This window comes from Orcinus orca, chromosome 4 (genome assembly GCF_937001465.1).
Source record: "Orcinus orca chromosome 4, mOrcOrc1.1, whole genome shotgun sequence".
In the NCBI taxonomy this organism is placed as follows: Eukaryota; Metazoa; Chordata; class Mammalia; order Artiodactyla; family Delphinidae; genus Orcinus; species Orcinus orca.
The window spans coordinates 66,323,102-66,340,081 of record NC_064562.1 but is presented as its reverse complement, the minus strand read 5'-3'; the positions used below and the strand labels follow the sequence as shown (position 1 = coordinate 66,340,081).

At 43.8% G+C, this 16,980-nt stretch overlaps 1 long non-coding RNA gene across 1 annotated transcript in view; it reads left to right on the top strand.

Moving 5' to 3' along the window:
• Positions 1 to 16,980, top strand: part of LOC125964187 (uncharacterized) — a 1,110,464-nt gene that overhangs the window by 81,178 nt on the left and 1,012,306 nt on the right. The window lies entirely within an intron of this gene.

Below are 16,980 nucleotides of genomic sequence, written 5' to 3'. Positions count from 1 at the left end.
CTTGCTTGGTTGGCCAAAAAGGGCGTATGCGTTTTTTCCTGCATACATTCAGGAAAAAACGCATACGCACTTTTTGGCCAAGTGCATCATTGTGGACGTTCTGCCTCTTTTCCTATGCTTTACATGCAATTCCAGTCTACCTCCTGAACTCGGTTTCCTGCAATTCTGCCCCGCTGTCAAGTCCTCTTGGAAGCCTTACTTCAATATATTTTTGGACGATAGCTGTCATTTATAACTCTGCAGGTTTGTGAATGACAGTGCCCCTGAGCTCCTTTCTTCAACTCGCTTTCTTGTGAGCCTGCCGCAACACTGCAGGATTGCTTCAGGACCTAGTGTGGTTCCGGGACGGCACGCTGAGCCTTTGTTTAATTCCTCTTCCTGGTGGGAAATGAGAGTTAAATTTGCCCGTCCAGACAGCTCCAGCTAGTCTCTCATTGGTTCTCCCTATTCCTGTTCATTTTCCGCAGAAATTGCAAACTGGGCCATACAGGAGGTTAAAGGCACTGACTCTCCAAGTGGGGAGAGTGGTAGTAAAGCGTCTGGAATGTTGCACCCGAGTACCAGGGGATGAAAACTGAGACACATTTGAACACGTTTCCCGATCACACGGTGGATCATACTCTGGGATCCACATGCATGTTTTAGCTGAAGGAAGAATCCCTTAAAGCTGGAGAGTTGAGACCCATGGAATGGGTACCATGCAATATGACTTCAAAGGGTCTGCATTTGCTGACTGAATCTCAACAATCCTATCACTGCTGCGTTTATGCCACTGTACACACGCTTGATTCTCTTTCGGAGACATATAAATCCATAGGTTTTAAGATTCTTACTAGTCCGGTATTTTCTTAGGCGTTTAATATGGGGTTTTGAGTCCACTTCGTTGAGCAAGGAGTAGCTCTTGTCTATTACATATTTGGCTTATGGAACGGTATCTGTGCTAATTTCAATCTCTGGTTTTATGCAGCTCCCCAACTCACCTTTCTCCATAAGCAAGCATAAGTTGGTTTTCTACATTTGAGACCCTGTTCTGTTTTGTAATTCAGTTCCTGTGTAGCCAAGATTACATTCTGTGTATTAGTGATATCTTATAATGTTTCATTTTCGGTGTGACTTATTTCACTTAGAATCATCGTACCTGAATCCACTCATTATGCTGCTACAGGCCTGATGACATAGATTTCATTGCTGAGTGATATTGCATTGTACGTAAGTACCACAACTTCTTTATCCATTTTTCGCTTTCTGTGATATTGAACTTGTACCGTAAACGAGGTTCTTGTAAACAGAGCCGGCCCAAATTTTGGGGTGGCTGTGTCTTTTTGATTTTAATTTCCCTAAGCTATAGGACCATAATTGGAAGTGCCCTAGGCTCTGTTGCTTTGTTTCTTAGATGTTTCAGGAAACACCATACACTTCTCCAGAGTGGCTGTTGGCAATTTCCATCGTGCCCATCAGCATAACAAGGCTCCCAGTTCTCCATGGCCTGTCCTGCTTCTCTGGATTTTACACTTTTTTCAGATTGCCCTTTAGACCGGGGGGCAGTGAGACTTCATTTTAGTGCAGATTTCCTTTGCAAGCTTGCTTGGTTGGCCGAAAAGTGCGTATGCGTTTTTTCCTGAATATATTCAGGAAAAAATGCATACGCACTTTTTGGCCAAGTGCATCATGGTGGACGTTCTGCCTCTTTTCCTGTGCTTTACCTGCAATTCCAGTCTACCTTCTGAAATCGGTTTCCTGCAATTCTGCCCCGCTATCAAGTCCTCTTGGCAGGCTTACTTCAATATATTTTTGGATGATAGCAGTCATTTATAACTCTGCAGGTTTGTGAATGATAGTTCCACTGAGCTCCTTTCTTCAACTCGTTTTCTTGAGAGCTGGCCACAACACCGCAGGATTGCTTCAGGCCCTAGTGTAGTTCTGGCACGGCACGCTGAGCCTTTGGTTAATTCCTCTTCCTGGTGGGAAATGAGACTTAAATTTGCCCGTCCAGACACCTTCAGCTTGTCTCTCATTGGTTCTCCCTATTCCTGTTCATTTTCCGCAGAAATTGCAAACTGGGCCAAACAGGAGGTTTAAGGCACTGACTCTCCAAGTGGGGAGAGTGTTAGTAAAGCGTCTGGAATGTTGCACCCAAGTACCAGGGGACGAAAACTGAGACACATTTGAACACGTTTCCCGAACACATGGTGGATCATACTCTGGGTTCCACATGCATGTTTTAGCTGAAGGAAGAATCCCTTAAACCTGGAGAGTTGAGACCCATGGAATGGGTACCATGCAATATGACTTCAAAGGGTCTGCATTTGTTCACCGAACCTCACCAATCCTATCACTGCTGCGTTTATGCCGCTGTACACACGCTTGATTCTCTTTCGGAGACATATAAATCCATAGGTTTTAAGATTCTTACTAGTCTGGTATTTTCTTAGGCGTTTAATATGGGGTGTTGAGTCCACTTCTTTGAGCAAGGAGTACCTCTTGTTATTACATATTTGGCTTATGGAACGGTATCTGTGCTAATTTCAATCTCTGGTTTTATGCAGCACCCCAACTCACCTTTCCCCTTAAGCAAGCATAAGTTGGTGTTCTACATTTGAGACCCTGTTCTGTTTGGTAATTCAGTTGCTGTGTAGCCAAGTTTACATTCCGTGTAGTAGTGATATCTTATGATGTTTCTTTTTCTGTGTGACTTATTTCACTTAGAATCATCGTAACTGAATCCACTCATTATGCTGCTACGGGTCTGATGACATAGATTTCATTGCTGAGTGATATTGCATTGTACGTAAGTACCACAAATTCTTTATCCATTTTTCGCTTTCTGTGATATTGAACTTCTACTGTAAATGAGGTTCTTGTAAACAGAGCCGTCCCAAACTTTGGGGCGGCTGTGTCTTTTTGATTTTAATTTCCCTAAGCTATAGCACCATAAGTGGAAGTGCCCTAGGCTCTGTTGCTTTGTTTTGTAGATGTTTCAGGAAACACCATACACTTCTCCAGAGTGGCTGTTGGCAATTAACATCCCGCCCATCAGCATAACAAGGCTCCCAGTTCTCCATGGCCTGTCCTGATTTCTGGATTTTACACTTTTTTCACATGGCGCTTTTGACCGGGGGGCAGTGAGACTTCATTGTAGTGCAGATTTCCTTTGCAAGCTTGCTTGGTTGGCCAAAAAGGGCGTATGCGTTTTTTCCTGAATATATTCAGGAAAAAACGCATACGCCCTTTTTGGCCAAGTGCTTCATTGTGGACGTTCTGCCTCTTTTCCTATGCTTTACATGCAATTCCAGTCTACCTCCTGAAATCGGTTTCCTGCAATTCTGCCCCGCATTCAAGTCCTCTTGGCAGCCTTACTTCACTATATTTTTGGATGATAGCTGTCATTTATAACTCTGCAGGTTTGTGAATGATAGTGCCCTTGAGCTCCTTTTTTCAACTCGCTTTCTTGTGAGCTGGCCGCAACACCGCAGGATTGCTTCAGATCCTAGTGTGGTTCCTGCATGGCACGCTGAGCCTTTGGTTAATTCCTCTTCCTGGTGGGAAATGAGAGTTAAATTTGCCCGTCCAGACACCTCCAGCTAGTCTCTCATTGGTTCTCCCTATTCCTGTTCATCTTACGCAGAAATTGCAAACTGGGCCAAACAGGAGGTTAAAGGCACTGACTCTCCAAGTGGTGAGAGTGTTAGTAAAGCGTCTGGAATGTTGCACCCGAGTACCAGGGGACGAAAACTGAGACACATTTGAACATGTTTCCCGATCACATGGTGGATCATACTCTGGGTTCCACATGCATGTTTTAGCTGAAGGAAGAATCCCTTAAACCTGGAGAGTTGAGACCCATGGAATGGGTACCATGCAATATGACTTCAAAGGGTCTGCATTTGCTCACCGAACCTCACCAATCCTATCACTGCTGCGTTTATGCCGCTGTACACAAGCTTGATTCTCTTTCGGAGACATATAAATCTATAGGTTTTAAGATTCTTACTAGTCAGGTATATTCTTAGGCGTTTAATATGGGGTGTTGAGTCCACTTCTTTGAGCAAGGAGTAGCTCTTGTTATTACATATTTGGCTTATGGAACGGTATCTGTGCTAATTTCAATCTCTGGTTTTATGCAGCACCCCAACTCACCTTTCCCCTTAAGCAAGCATAAGTTGGTGTTCTACATTTGAGACCCTGTTCTGTTTTGTAATTCAGTTGCTGTGTAGCCAAGTTTACATTCCGTGTAGTAGTGATATCTTATGATGTTTCTTTTTCTGTGTGACTTATTCCACTTAGAATCATCGTAACTGAATCCACTCATTATGCTGCTACGGGCCTGATGACATAGATTTCATTGCTTAGTGATATTGCATTGTACGTAAGTACCACAAATTCTTTATCCATTTTTCGCTTTCTGTGATATTGAACTTCTACCGTAAATGAGGTTCTTGTAAACAGAGCCGTCCCAATCTTTGGGGCGGCTGTGTCTTTTTGATTTTAATTTCCTTAAGCTATAGCACCATAAGTGGAAGTGCCCTAGGCTCTGTTGCTTTGTTTTGTAGATGTTTCAGGAAACACCATACACTTCTCCAGAGTGGCTGTTGGCAATTAACATCCCGCCCATCAGCATAACAAGGCTCCCAGTTCTCCATGACCTGTCCTGATTTCTGGATTTTACACTTTTTTCACATGGCCCTTGTGACCGGGGGGCAGTGAGACTTCATTGTAGTGCAGATTTCCTTTGCAAGCTTGCTTGGTTGGACAAAAAGGGCGTATGCGGTTTTTCCTGAATATATTCAGGAAAAAACGCATACGCCCTTTTTGGCCAAGTGCTTCATTGTGGACGTTCTGCCTCTTTTCCTATGCTTTACATGCAATTCCAGTCTACCTCCTGAAATCGGTTTCCTGCAATTCTGCCCCGCATTCAAGTCCTCTTGGCAGCCTTACTTCACTATATTTTTGGATGATAGCTGTCATTTATAACTCTGCAAGTTTGTGAATGACAGTGCCCCTGAGCTCCTTTCTTCAACTTGCTTTCTTGTGAGCCTGCCGCAACACTGCAGGATTGCTTCAGGACCTAGTGTGGTTACGGGACGGCACGCTGAGCCTTTGTTTAATTCCTCTTCCTGGTGGGAAATGAGAGTTAAATTTGCCCGTCCAGACACCTCCAGCTAGTCTCTCATTGGTTCTCCCTATTCCTGTTCATTTTCCGCAGAAATTGCAAACTGGGCCATACAGGAGGTTAAAGGCACTGACTCTCCAAGTGGGGAGAGTGGTAGTAAAGCGTCTGGAATGTTGCACCCGAGTACCAGGGGATGAAAACTGAGACACGTTTGAACACGTTTCCCGATCACACGGTGGATCATACTCTGGGATCCACATGCATGTTTTAGCTGAAGGAAGAATCCCTTAAAGCTGGAGAGTTGAGACCCATGGAATGGGTAATATGCAGTATGACTTCAAAGGGTCTGCATTTGCTCACCGAACCTCACCAATCCTATCACTTCTGCGTTTATGCCACTGTACAGACGCTTGATTCTCTTTGGGAGACATATAAATCCATAGGTTTTAAGATTCTTACCAGTCAGGTATATTCTTAGGCGTTTAATATGTGCTGTTGAGTCCACTTCGTTGAGCAAGGTGTAGCTCTTGTCTATTACATATTTGGCTTATGGAATGGTATCTGTGCTAATTTCAATCTCTGGTTTTATGCAGCACCCCAACTCACCTTTCCCCTTAAGCAAGCATAAGTTGGTTTTCTACATTTGAGACCCTGTTCTGTTTTGTAATTCAGTTCCTGTGTAGCCAAGTTTACATTCCATGTAGTGGTGATATCTTATCATGTTTCTTTTTCTGTGTGACTTATTTCACTTAGAATCATCGTACCTGAATCCACTCATTATGCTGCTACGGGCCTGATGACATAGATTTCATTGCTGAGTGATATTGCATTGTACGTAAGTATCACAAATTCTTTATCCATTTTTCGCTTTCTGTGATATTGAACTTGTAGCGTAAACGAGGTTCTTGTAAACAGAGCTGTCCCAAACTTTGGGGTGGCTGTGTCTTTTTGATTTTAATTTCCCTAACCTATAGGACCATAAGTGGAAGTGCCCTAGGCTCTGTTGCTTTGTTTTTTGGTTGTTTCAGGAAACAACACACTCTTCTCCGGAGTGGCTGTTGGCAATTCACATCCCGCCCATCAGCATAACAAGGCTCCCAGTTCTCCATGGGCTGTCCTGCCTTTCTGGATTTTACACTTTTTTCAGATGGCCCTTTTGACCGGGGGGCAGTGAGACTTCATTGTCGTGCAGATTTCCTTTGCAAGCTTGATTGGTTGGCCAAAAAGGGCGTATGCGTTTTTTCCTGAATATATTCAGGAAAAAACGCATACGCCCTTTTTGGCCAAGTGCATCATTGTGGACGTTCTGCCTCTTTTCCTATGCTTTACATGCAATTCCAGTCTACCTCCTGAAATCGGTTTCTTGCAATTCTGCCCCGCTTTCAAGTCCTCTTGGCAGCCTTACTTCAATATATTTTTGGACGATAGCTGTCATTTATAACTCTGCAGGTTTGTGAATGACAGAGCCCCTGAGCTCCTTTCCTCAACTCGCTTTCTTGTGAGCTGGCCGCAACACCGCAGGATTGCTTCAGGCCCTAATGTGGTTCTGGCATGGCACACTGAGCCTTTGGTTAATTCCTCTTCCTGGTGGGAAATGAGAGTTAAATTTGCCCGTCCAGAAACCTCCAGCTAGTCTCTCATTGGGTCTCCCTATTCCTGTTCATCTTACGCAGAAATTGCAAACTGGGCGAAACAGGAGTTTAAAGGCAGTGGCTCTCCAAGTGGGGAGAGTGTTAGTAAAGCGTCTGGAATGTTGCACCCGAGTACCAGGGGACGAAAACTGAGACACATTTGAACACATTTCCCGATCACATGTTGGATCACACTCTGGGTTCCACATGCATGTTTTAGCTGAAGGAAGAATCCCTTAAACCTGGAGAGTTGAGACCCATGGAATGGGTACCATGCAATATAACTTCAAAGGGTCTGCATTTGCTCACCGAACCTCACCAGTCCTATCACTGCTGCGTTTATGCCACTGTACACACGCTTGATTCTCTTTTGGAGACATATAAATCCATAGGTTTTAAGATTTTTACTACTCAGGTGTATTCTTAGGCGTTTAATATGGGGTGTTGAGTCCACTTAGTTGAGAAAGTAGTAGCTCTTGTCTATTACATATTTGGCTTATGGAACAGTATCTGTTCTAATTTCAATCTCTGATTTTATGCAGCACCCCAACTCACCTTTCCCCTTAAGCAAGCATAAGTTGTTTTTCTGCATTTGAGACCCTGTTCTGTTTTGTAATTCAGTTCCTGTGTAGCCAAGTTTACATTCCGTGTAGTAGTGATATCTTATGATGTTTCTTTTTCTTTGTGACTTATTTCACTTAGAATCATCGTACCTGAATCCACTCATTATGCTGCTACGGGCTATTGACATAGATTTCATTGCTGAGTGATATTGCATTGTACGTAAGTACCACAACTTCTTTATCCATTTTTCGCTTTCTGTGTTATTGAACTTGTACCGTAAACGAGGTTCTTGTAAACAGAGCCATCCCAAACTTTGGGGTGGCTGTGTCTTTTTGATTTTAATTTCCCTAAGCTATAGGACCATAAGTGGAAGTTCCCTAGGCTCTGTTGTTTTGTCTTTTAGGTGTTTCAGGAAACACCATACACTTCTCCAGAGTGGCTGTTGGCAATTTACATCCCGCCCATCAGCATAACAAGGCTCCCAGTTCTCCATGGCCTGTCCTGCCTTTCTGGATTTTACACTTTTTTCAGATGGCCCTTTTGACCGGGGGGCAGTGAGACTTCATTGTAGTGCAGATTTCCTTTGCAAGCTTGCTTGGTTGGCCAAAAAGGGCGTATGCGTTTTTTCCTGAATATATTCAGGAAAAAACGCATACGCACTTTTTGGCCAAGTGCATCATTGTGGACGTTCTGCCTCTTTTCCTATGCTTTACATGCAATTCCAGTCTACCTCCTGAAGTCGGTTTCCTGCAATTCTGCCCCGCTTTCAAGTCCTCTTGGCAGCCTTACTTCAATATATTTTTGGACGATAGCTGTCATTTATAACTCTGCAGGTTTGTGAATTACCGTGCCCCTGAGCTCCTTTCTTCAACTCGCTTTCTTGTGAGCTGGCCGCAACACCGCACGATTGCTTCAGGCCCTAGTGTGTTTCCGGAATGGCACGCTGAGCGTTTGGTTAATTCCTCTTCCTGGTGGGAAATGAGATTTAAATTTGCCCGTCCAGACACCTCCAGCTAGTCTCTCATGGGTGCTCCCTATTCCTGTTAATTTTCCGCAGAAATTGCAAACTGAGCCAAACAGGAGGTTAAAGGCACTGACTCTCCAAGTGGGGAGAGTGTTAGTAAAGCATCTGGAATGTTGCACCCGAGTACCAGGGGACGAAAACTGAGACACATTTGAACACGTTTCCTGATCACACAGTGGATCATACTCTGGGTTCCACATGCATGTTTTGGCTGAAGGAAGAATCCCTTAAACCTGGAGAGTTGAGACCCATGGAATGGGTGCCATGCTATATGACTTCAAAGGGTCTGCATTTGCTCACCGAACCTCACCAATCCTATCACTGCTGCGTTTATGCCGCTGTACACACGCTTGATTCTCCTTCGGAGACATATAAATCCATAGGTTTTAAGATTCTTACTAGTCAGGTATATTCTTAGGCGTTTAATATGGGGTGTTGAGTCCACTTCGTTGAGCAAGGAGTAGCTCTTGTCTATTACATATGTGGCTTATCGAATGGTATCTGTGCTAATTTCAATCTCTGGTTTTATGCAGCACCCCAACTCACCTTTCCCCTTAAGCAAGCATAAGTTGGTTTTCTACATTTGAGACCCTGTTCTGTTTTATAATTCAGTTCCTGTGTAGCCAAGTTTACATTCCGTGTATTAGTGATATCTTATGATGTTTCTTTTTCTGTGTGACTTATTTCACTTAGAATCATCGTACCTGAATCACTCATTATGCTGCTACGGGACTGAAAACATAGATTTCATTGCTGAGTGATATTGCATTGTACGTAAGTACCACAACGTCTGTATCCATTTTTCGCTTTCTGTGATGTTGAACTTGTACCGTAAACGAGGTTCTTGTTAACAGAGCCGTCCCAAATTTTGGGGTGGCTGTGTGTTTTTTGATTTTAATTCCCCTAAGCTATAGGACCATAAGTGGAAGTGCCCTAGGCTCTGTTGCTTTGTTTTTTTGATGTTTCAGGAAACACCATACACTTCTCCAGAGTGGCTGTTGGCAATTTACATCCCGCCCATCGGCATAACAAGGCTCCCAGTTCTCCATGGCCTGTCCTGCCTTTCAGGATTTTACACTTTTTTCAGATGGCCCTTTTGACCGGGGGTCAGTGAGACTTCATTGTAGTGCAGATTTCCTTTGCAAGCTTGCTTGGTTGGCCAAAATGTGCGTATGCGTTTTTTCCTGAATATACTCAGGAAAAAACGCATACGCCCTTTTTGGCCAAGTGCATCATTGTGGACGTTCTGCCTCTTTTCCTATGCTTTACATGCAATTCCAGTCTACCTCCTGAAATCGGTGTCATGCAATTCTGCCCCGCTTTCAAGTCCTCTTGGCAGCCTTACTTCAATATATTTTTGGACGATAGCTGTCATTTATAACTCTGCAGGTTTGTGAATGACAGTGCCCCTGAGCTCCTTTCTTCAACTCGCTTTCTTGTGAGCTGGCCGCAACACAGCTGGATTGTTTCAGGCCCTAGTGTGGTTCCGGCATGGCACGCTGAGCCTTTGGTTAATTCCTACTCCTGGTGGGAAATGAGAGTTAAATTTGCCCGTCCAGACACCTCCAGCTAGTCTGTCTTTGGTTCTCCCTATTCCTGTTCATTTTCCGCAGAAATTGCAAAATTGGCCAAACAGGAGGTTAAAGGCACTGACTCTCCAAGTGGGGAGGGTGTTAGTAAAGCGTCTGGAATGTTGCACCCGAGTACCAGGGGACGAAAACTGAGACACATTTGAACACATTTCCCGATCACACGGTGGATCATACTCTGGGTTCCACATGCATGTTTTAGCTGAAGGAAGAATCCCTTAAACCTGGAGAGTTGAGACCCATGGAATGGGTGCCATGCAATATGACTTCAAAGGGTCTGCATTTGCTCACCGACCCTCACCAATCCTATCACTGCTGCGTTTATGCTGCTGTACACATGCTTGATTCTCCTTCGGAGACATATAAATCCATAGGTTTTAAGATTCTTACTAGTCAGGTATATTCTTAGGCGTTTAATATGGGGTGTTGAGCCCACTTTGTTGAGCAAGGAGTAGCTCTTGTCTATTACATATTTGGCTTATGGAACGGTATCTGTGCTAATTTCAATCTCTGGTTTTATGCAGCACCCCAAATCACCTTTCCCCTTAAGCAAGCATAAGTTGGTTTTCTACATTTGAGACCCTGTTCTGTTTTATAATTCAGTTCCTGTGTAGCCAAGTTTACATTCCGTGTATTAGTGATATCTTATGATGTTTCTTTTTCTGTGTGACTTATTTCACTTAGAATCATCGTACCTGAATCCACTCATTATGCTGCTACGGGACTGAAAACATAGATTTCATTGCTGAGTGATATTGCATTGTACGTAAGTAACACAACTTCTTTATCCATTTTTCGCTTTCTGTGATATTGAACTTGTACCGTAAACGAGGTTCTTGTTAACAGAGCCATCCCAAACATTGGGGTGGCTGTGTGTTTTTTCATTTTAATTTCCCTAAGCTATAGGACCATATGTGGAAGTGCCCTAGGCTCTGTTGCTTTGTTTTTTTGATGTTTCAAGAAACACCATACACTTCTCCAGAGTGGCTGTTGGCAATTTACATCCCGCCCATCGGCATAACAAGGCTCCCAGTTCTCCATGGCCTGTCCTGCCTTTCTGGATTTTACACTTTTTTCAGATGGCCCTTTTGACCGGGGGGCAGTGAGACTTCATTGTAGTGCAGATTTCCTTTGCAAGCTTGCTTGGTTGGCCAAAAAGGGCGTATGCGTTTTTTCCTGAATATATTCAGGAAAAAACGCATACGCACTTTTTGGCTAAGTGCATCATTGTGGACGTTCTGCCTCTTTTCCTATGCTTTACATGTAATTCCAGTCTACCTCCTGAAATCGGTTTCCTGCAATTCTGCCCCGCTTTCAAGTCCTCTTGGCAGCCTTACTTCAATATATTTTTGCACGATTGCTGTCATTTATAACTCTGCAGGTTTGTGAATGACAATGCCCCTGAGCTCCCTTCTTCAACTCGCTTTCTTGTGACCTGGCCGCAACACCGCAGGATTGTTTCAGGCCCTAGTGTCGTTCCGACACGGCACGCTGAGCCTTTGGTTAATTCCTCTTCCTGGTGGGAAATGAGAGTTAAATTTGCCCGTCCAGACACCTCCAGCTAGTCTCTCATTGGTGCTCCCTATTCCTGTTCATTTTCCGCAGAAATTGCAAACTGGGCCAAAGAGGAGGTTAAAGGCACTGACTCTCCAAGTTTGGAGAGTGTTAGTAAAGCGTCTGGAATGTTGCACCCGAGTACCAGGGGACGAAAACTGAGACACATTTGAACACGTTTCCCGATCACACAGTGGATCATACTCTGGGTTCCACATGCATGTTTTAGCTGAAGGAAGAATCCCTTAAACCTGGAGAGTTGAGACCCATGGAATGGGTGCCATGCAATATGACTTCAAAGGGTCTGCATTTGCTCCCCGAACCTCACCAATCCTATCACTGCTGCGTTTATGCCACTGTACACACGCTTGATTCTCCTTCGGAGACATATAAATCCATAGGTTTTAAGATTCTTACTAGTCAGGTATATTCTTAGGCGTTTAATACGGGGTGTTGAGTCCACTTTGTTGAGCAAGGAGTAGCTCTTGTCTATTACATATTTGGCTTATGGAACGGTATCTGTGCTAACTTAAATCTCTGGTTTTATGCAGCACCCCAACTCACCTTTCCCCTTAAGCAAGCATAAGTTGGTTTTCTACATTTGAGACGCTGTTCTGTTTTGTAATTCAGTTCCTGTGTACCCAAGTTTACATTCCGTGTATTAGTGATATCTTATGATGTTTCTTTTTCTCTGTGACTTATTTCACTTACAATCATCGTACCTGAATCCACTCATTATGCTGCTACGGGCCTGATGACATAGATTTCATTGCTGAGTGATATTGCATTGGACGTAAGTACCACAACTTCTTTATCCATTTTTCACTTTCTGTGATATTGAACTTGTACCGTAAACGAGGTTCTTGTAAACAGAGCCGTCCCAAACTTTGGGGTGGCTGTATATTTTTGATTTTAATTTCCCTAAGCTATAGAACCATTAGTGGAAGTGCCCTAGGCTCTCTTGCTTTGTTTTTTAGATGTTTCAGGAAACACCATACACTTCTCCACAGTGGCTGTTGGCAATTTACATCCCGCCCATCAGCATAACAAGGCTCCCAGTTCTCCATGGCCTGTCCTGCCTTTCTGGATTTTACACTTTTTTCAGATGGCCCTTTTTACCCGGGGGCAGTGAGACTTCATTGTAGTGCAGATTTCCTTTGCAAGCTTGCTTGCTTGGCCAAAAAGTGCGTATGCGTTTTTTCCTGAATATATTCAGGAAAAAACACGTTCGCTCTTTTTGGCCAAATGCATCATTGTGGACGTTCTGCCTCTTTTCCTATGCTTTACATGCAATTCCAGTCTACCTCCTGAAATCGGTTTCCTGCAATTCTGCCCCGCTTTCAAGTCCTCTTGGCAGCCTTACTTCAATATATTTTTGGACGATAGCTGTCATTTATAACTCTGCAGGTTTGTGAATTACAGTGCCCCTGAGTTCCTTTCTTCAACTCGCTTTCTTGTGAGCTGGCCGCAACACCGCAGGATTGCTTCAGGCCCTAGTGTGGTTCCGGCATGGCATGCTGAGCCTTTGGTTAATTCCTCTTCCTGGTGGGAAATGAGAGTTAAATTTGCCCGTCCAGACACCTACAGCTAGTCTCTCATGGGTTCTCCCTATTCCTGTTCATTTTCCGCAGAAATTGCAAACTGGGCCAAACAGGAGGTTAAAGCCACTGACTCTCCAAGTGGGGAGAGTGTTGGTAAAGAATCTGGAATGTTGCACCCGAGTACCAGGGGATGAAAACTGAGACACATTTGAACACGTTTCCCGATCACAGGGTGGATCATACTCTGGGTTCCACATGCATGTTTTAGCTGAAGGAAGAATCCCTTAAACCTGGAGAGTTGAGACCCATGTAATGGGTACCATGCAATATGACTTCAAAGGGTCTGCATTTGCTCACCGAACCTCTCCAATCCTATCACTGCTGCGTTTATTCCGCTGTACACACGCTTGATTCTCTTTCGGAGACATATAAATCCATAGGTTTTAAGATTCCTACTAGTCAGGTATATTCTTAGGCATTTAATATGGGGTGTTGAGTCCACTTAGTTGAGCAAGGAGTAGCTCTAGTCTATTACATATTTGGCTTATGGAACGGTATCTGTGCTAATTTCAATCTCTGGTTTTATGCAGCACCCCAACTCACCTTTCCCCTTAAGCAAGCATAATTTGGTTTTCTACATTTGAGACCCTGTTCTGTTTTGTAATTCAGTTCCTGTGTAGCCAAGTTTACATTCCGTGTATTAGTGATATCTTATGATGTTTTTTTCTGTGTGACTTATTTCACTTAGAATCATTGTACCTGAATCCACTCATTATGCTGCTACGGGCCTGATGACATAGATTTCATTGCTGAGTGGTATTGCATTGTACGTAAGTACCACAACTTCTTTATCCATTTTTTGCTTTCTGCGATATTGAACTTGTACCGTAAACGAGCTTTTTGTAAACAGAGACGTCCCAAACTTTGGGGTGGCTGTGTCTTTTTGATTTTAATTTCCCTAAGCTATAGGACCATAAGTGGAAGTGCCCTGGGCTCTGTTGCTTTGTTTTGTAGATGTTTCAGGAAACACCATACACTTCTCCAGAGTGGCTGTTGGCAATTTTCATCCTGCCCTTCAGCATGACAAGGCTCCCAGTTCTCCACGGCCTGTCCTGCCTTTCTGGATTTTACACTTTTTTCAGATGGCCCTTTTGACCGGGGGGCAGTGAGACTTCATTGTAGTGCAGATTTCCTTTGCAAGCTTGCTTGGTTGGCCAAAAGGGGCGTATGCGTTTTTTCCTGAATATATTCAGGAAAAAACGCATACGCCCCTTTTGGCCAAGTTCATCATTGTGGACGTTCTGCCTCTTTTCCTATGCTTTACATGCAATTCCAGTCTACCTCCTGCAATCGGTTTCCTGCAATTCTGCGCCGCTTTCAAGTCCTCTTGGCAGCCTTACTTCAATATATTTTTGGACGATAGCTGTCATTTATAACTCTGCAGGTTTGTGAATGACAGTGTCCCTGAGCTCCTTTCTTCAACTCGCTTTCTTGTGAGCTGGCCGCAAGACCGCAGGATTGCTTCAGGCCCTAGTATGGTTCGGGCATGGCACGCTGGGCTTTGGTTAATTCCTCTTCCTGGTGGGAAATGAGAGTTAAATTTGCCCGTCCAGAAACCTCCTGCTAGTCTCTCATTGGTTCTCCCAATTCCTGTTCATCTTCCGCAGAAATTGCAAACTGGGCCAAACAGGAGTTTAAAGGCACTGACTCTCCAAGTGGGGAGAGTGTTAGTAAAGCATCTGGAATGTTGCACCCGAGTACCAGGGGACGAAAACTGAGACACATTTGAACACGTTTCCCGATCACACGGTGGATCATACTCTGGGTTCCACATGCATGTTTTAGCTGAAGGAAGAATCCCTTAAACTTGGAGAGTTGAGACCCATAGAATGGGTACCATGCAATATGACTTCAAAGTGTCTGCATTTGCTCACCGATCCTCACCACTCCTATCACTGCTGCGTTTATGCCGCTGTACACACGCTTGATTCTCTTTCGGAGACATATCAATCCATAGGTTTTAAGATTCTTACTAGTCAGATATATTCTTAAGCGTTTAATATGGGGTGTTGAGTCCACTTTGTTGAGGAAGGAGTAGCTCTTGTCTATTACATATTTGGCTTATGGAACGATATCTGTGCTAATTTCAATCTCTGGTTTTATGCAGCACCCCAACTCACCTTTCCCCTTAAGCAAGCATAAGTTGCTGTGCTACATTTGAGACACTGTTTTGTTTTGTAATTCAGTTCCTGTGTAGCCAAGTTTACATTCCGTGTAGTAGTGATATCTTATGATGTTTCTTTTTCTCTGTGACTTTTTTCACTTAGAATCATCATACCTGAATCCACTCGTTATGTTGCTATGGGCCTGATGACATAGATTTCATTGCTGAATGATATTGCATTGTACGTAAGTTCCACAACTTCTTTATCCATTTTTCGCTTTCTGTGATATTGAACTTGTACCGTAAACGAGGTTCTTGTAAACAGAGCCGTACCAAACTTTGGGGTGGCTGTGTCTTTTTGATTTTAATTTCCCTAAGCTATAGGACCATAAGTGGAAGTGCCCTAGGCTCTGTTGCTTTGTTTTTTGGATGTTTCAGGAAACACCATACACTTCTCCAGAGTGGCTGTTGGCAATTGACATCCGGCCCATCAGCAAAACAAGGCTCCCAGTTCTCCATGGCCTGTCCTGCCTTTCTGGATTTTACACTTTTTTCGGATGGTCCTTTGACCGGGGGGCAGTGAGAATTCATTGTAGTGCAGATTTCCTTTGCAAGCTTGCTTGGTTGGCCAAAAAGTGCGTATGCGTTTCTTCCTTAATATATTGAGGAAAAAACGCATACGCCCTTTTTGGCCAAGTGCATCATTGTGGACGTTCTGCCTCTTTTCCTATGCTTTACATGCAATTTCAGTCTACCTCCTCAAATCGGTTTCCTGCAATTCTGCCACGCATTGAAGTCCTCTTGGCAGCCTTACTTCAATATATTTTTGGACGATAGGTGTCATTTATAACTCTGCAGGTTTGTGAATTACAGTGCTCCTGAGCTCCTTTCTGCAACTCGCTTTCTTGTGAGCTGGCGGCAACACCGCAGGATTGCTTCAGGCCCTATTGTGGTTCGGACACGGCACGCTGAGCCTTTGGTTAATTCCTCTTCCTGGTGGGAAATGAGAGTTAAATTTGCCCGTCCAGGCACCTCCAGCAAGTCTCTCGTGGGTTCTCCCTATTCCTGTTCATTTTCCGCAGAATTTGCAAACTGGGGCAAACAGGAGGTTAAAGGCACTGACTCTCCAAGTGGGGAGAGTGTTAGTAAAGCGTCTGGAATGTTGCACCCAAGTACCAGGGGACGAAAACTGAGACACATTTGAACACATTTTCCGATCACATGGTGGATCATACTCTGGGTTCCATATGTATGTTTTAGCTGAAGGAAGAATCCCTTAAACCTGGAGAGATGAGACACATGGAATGGGTACCATGCAATATGACTTCAAAGGGTCTGCATTTGCTCACCGAACCTCACCCATACTATCACTGCTGGGTTTATGCCGCTGTACACATGCTTGATTCTCTTTCGGAGACATATAAATCCATAGGTTTTAAGATTCTTACTAGTCAGGTATATTCTTAGGCGTTTAATATGGGGTGTTGAGTCCACTTCGTTGAACAAGGAGTAGCTCTTGTCGATTACATATTTGGCTTATGGAACGGTATCTGTGCTAATTTCAATGTCTGGTTTTATGCAGCACCCCAACTCACCTTTCCCCTTAAGCAAGCATATGTTGGTTTTCTACATTTGAGACCCTGTTCTGTTTTGTAATTCAGTTCCTGTGTAGCCAAGTTTACATTCCGTGTAGTAGTGATACCTTATGATGTTTCTTTTTCTGTGTGACTTATTTCACTTAGAATCATCGTAACTGAATCCACTCATTATGCTGCTATTGGCCTGATGACATAGATTTCATTG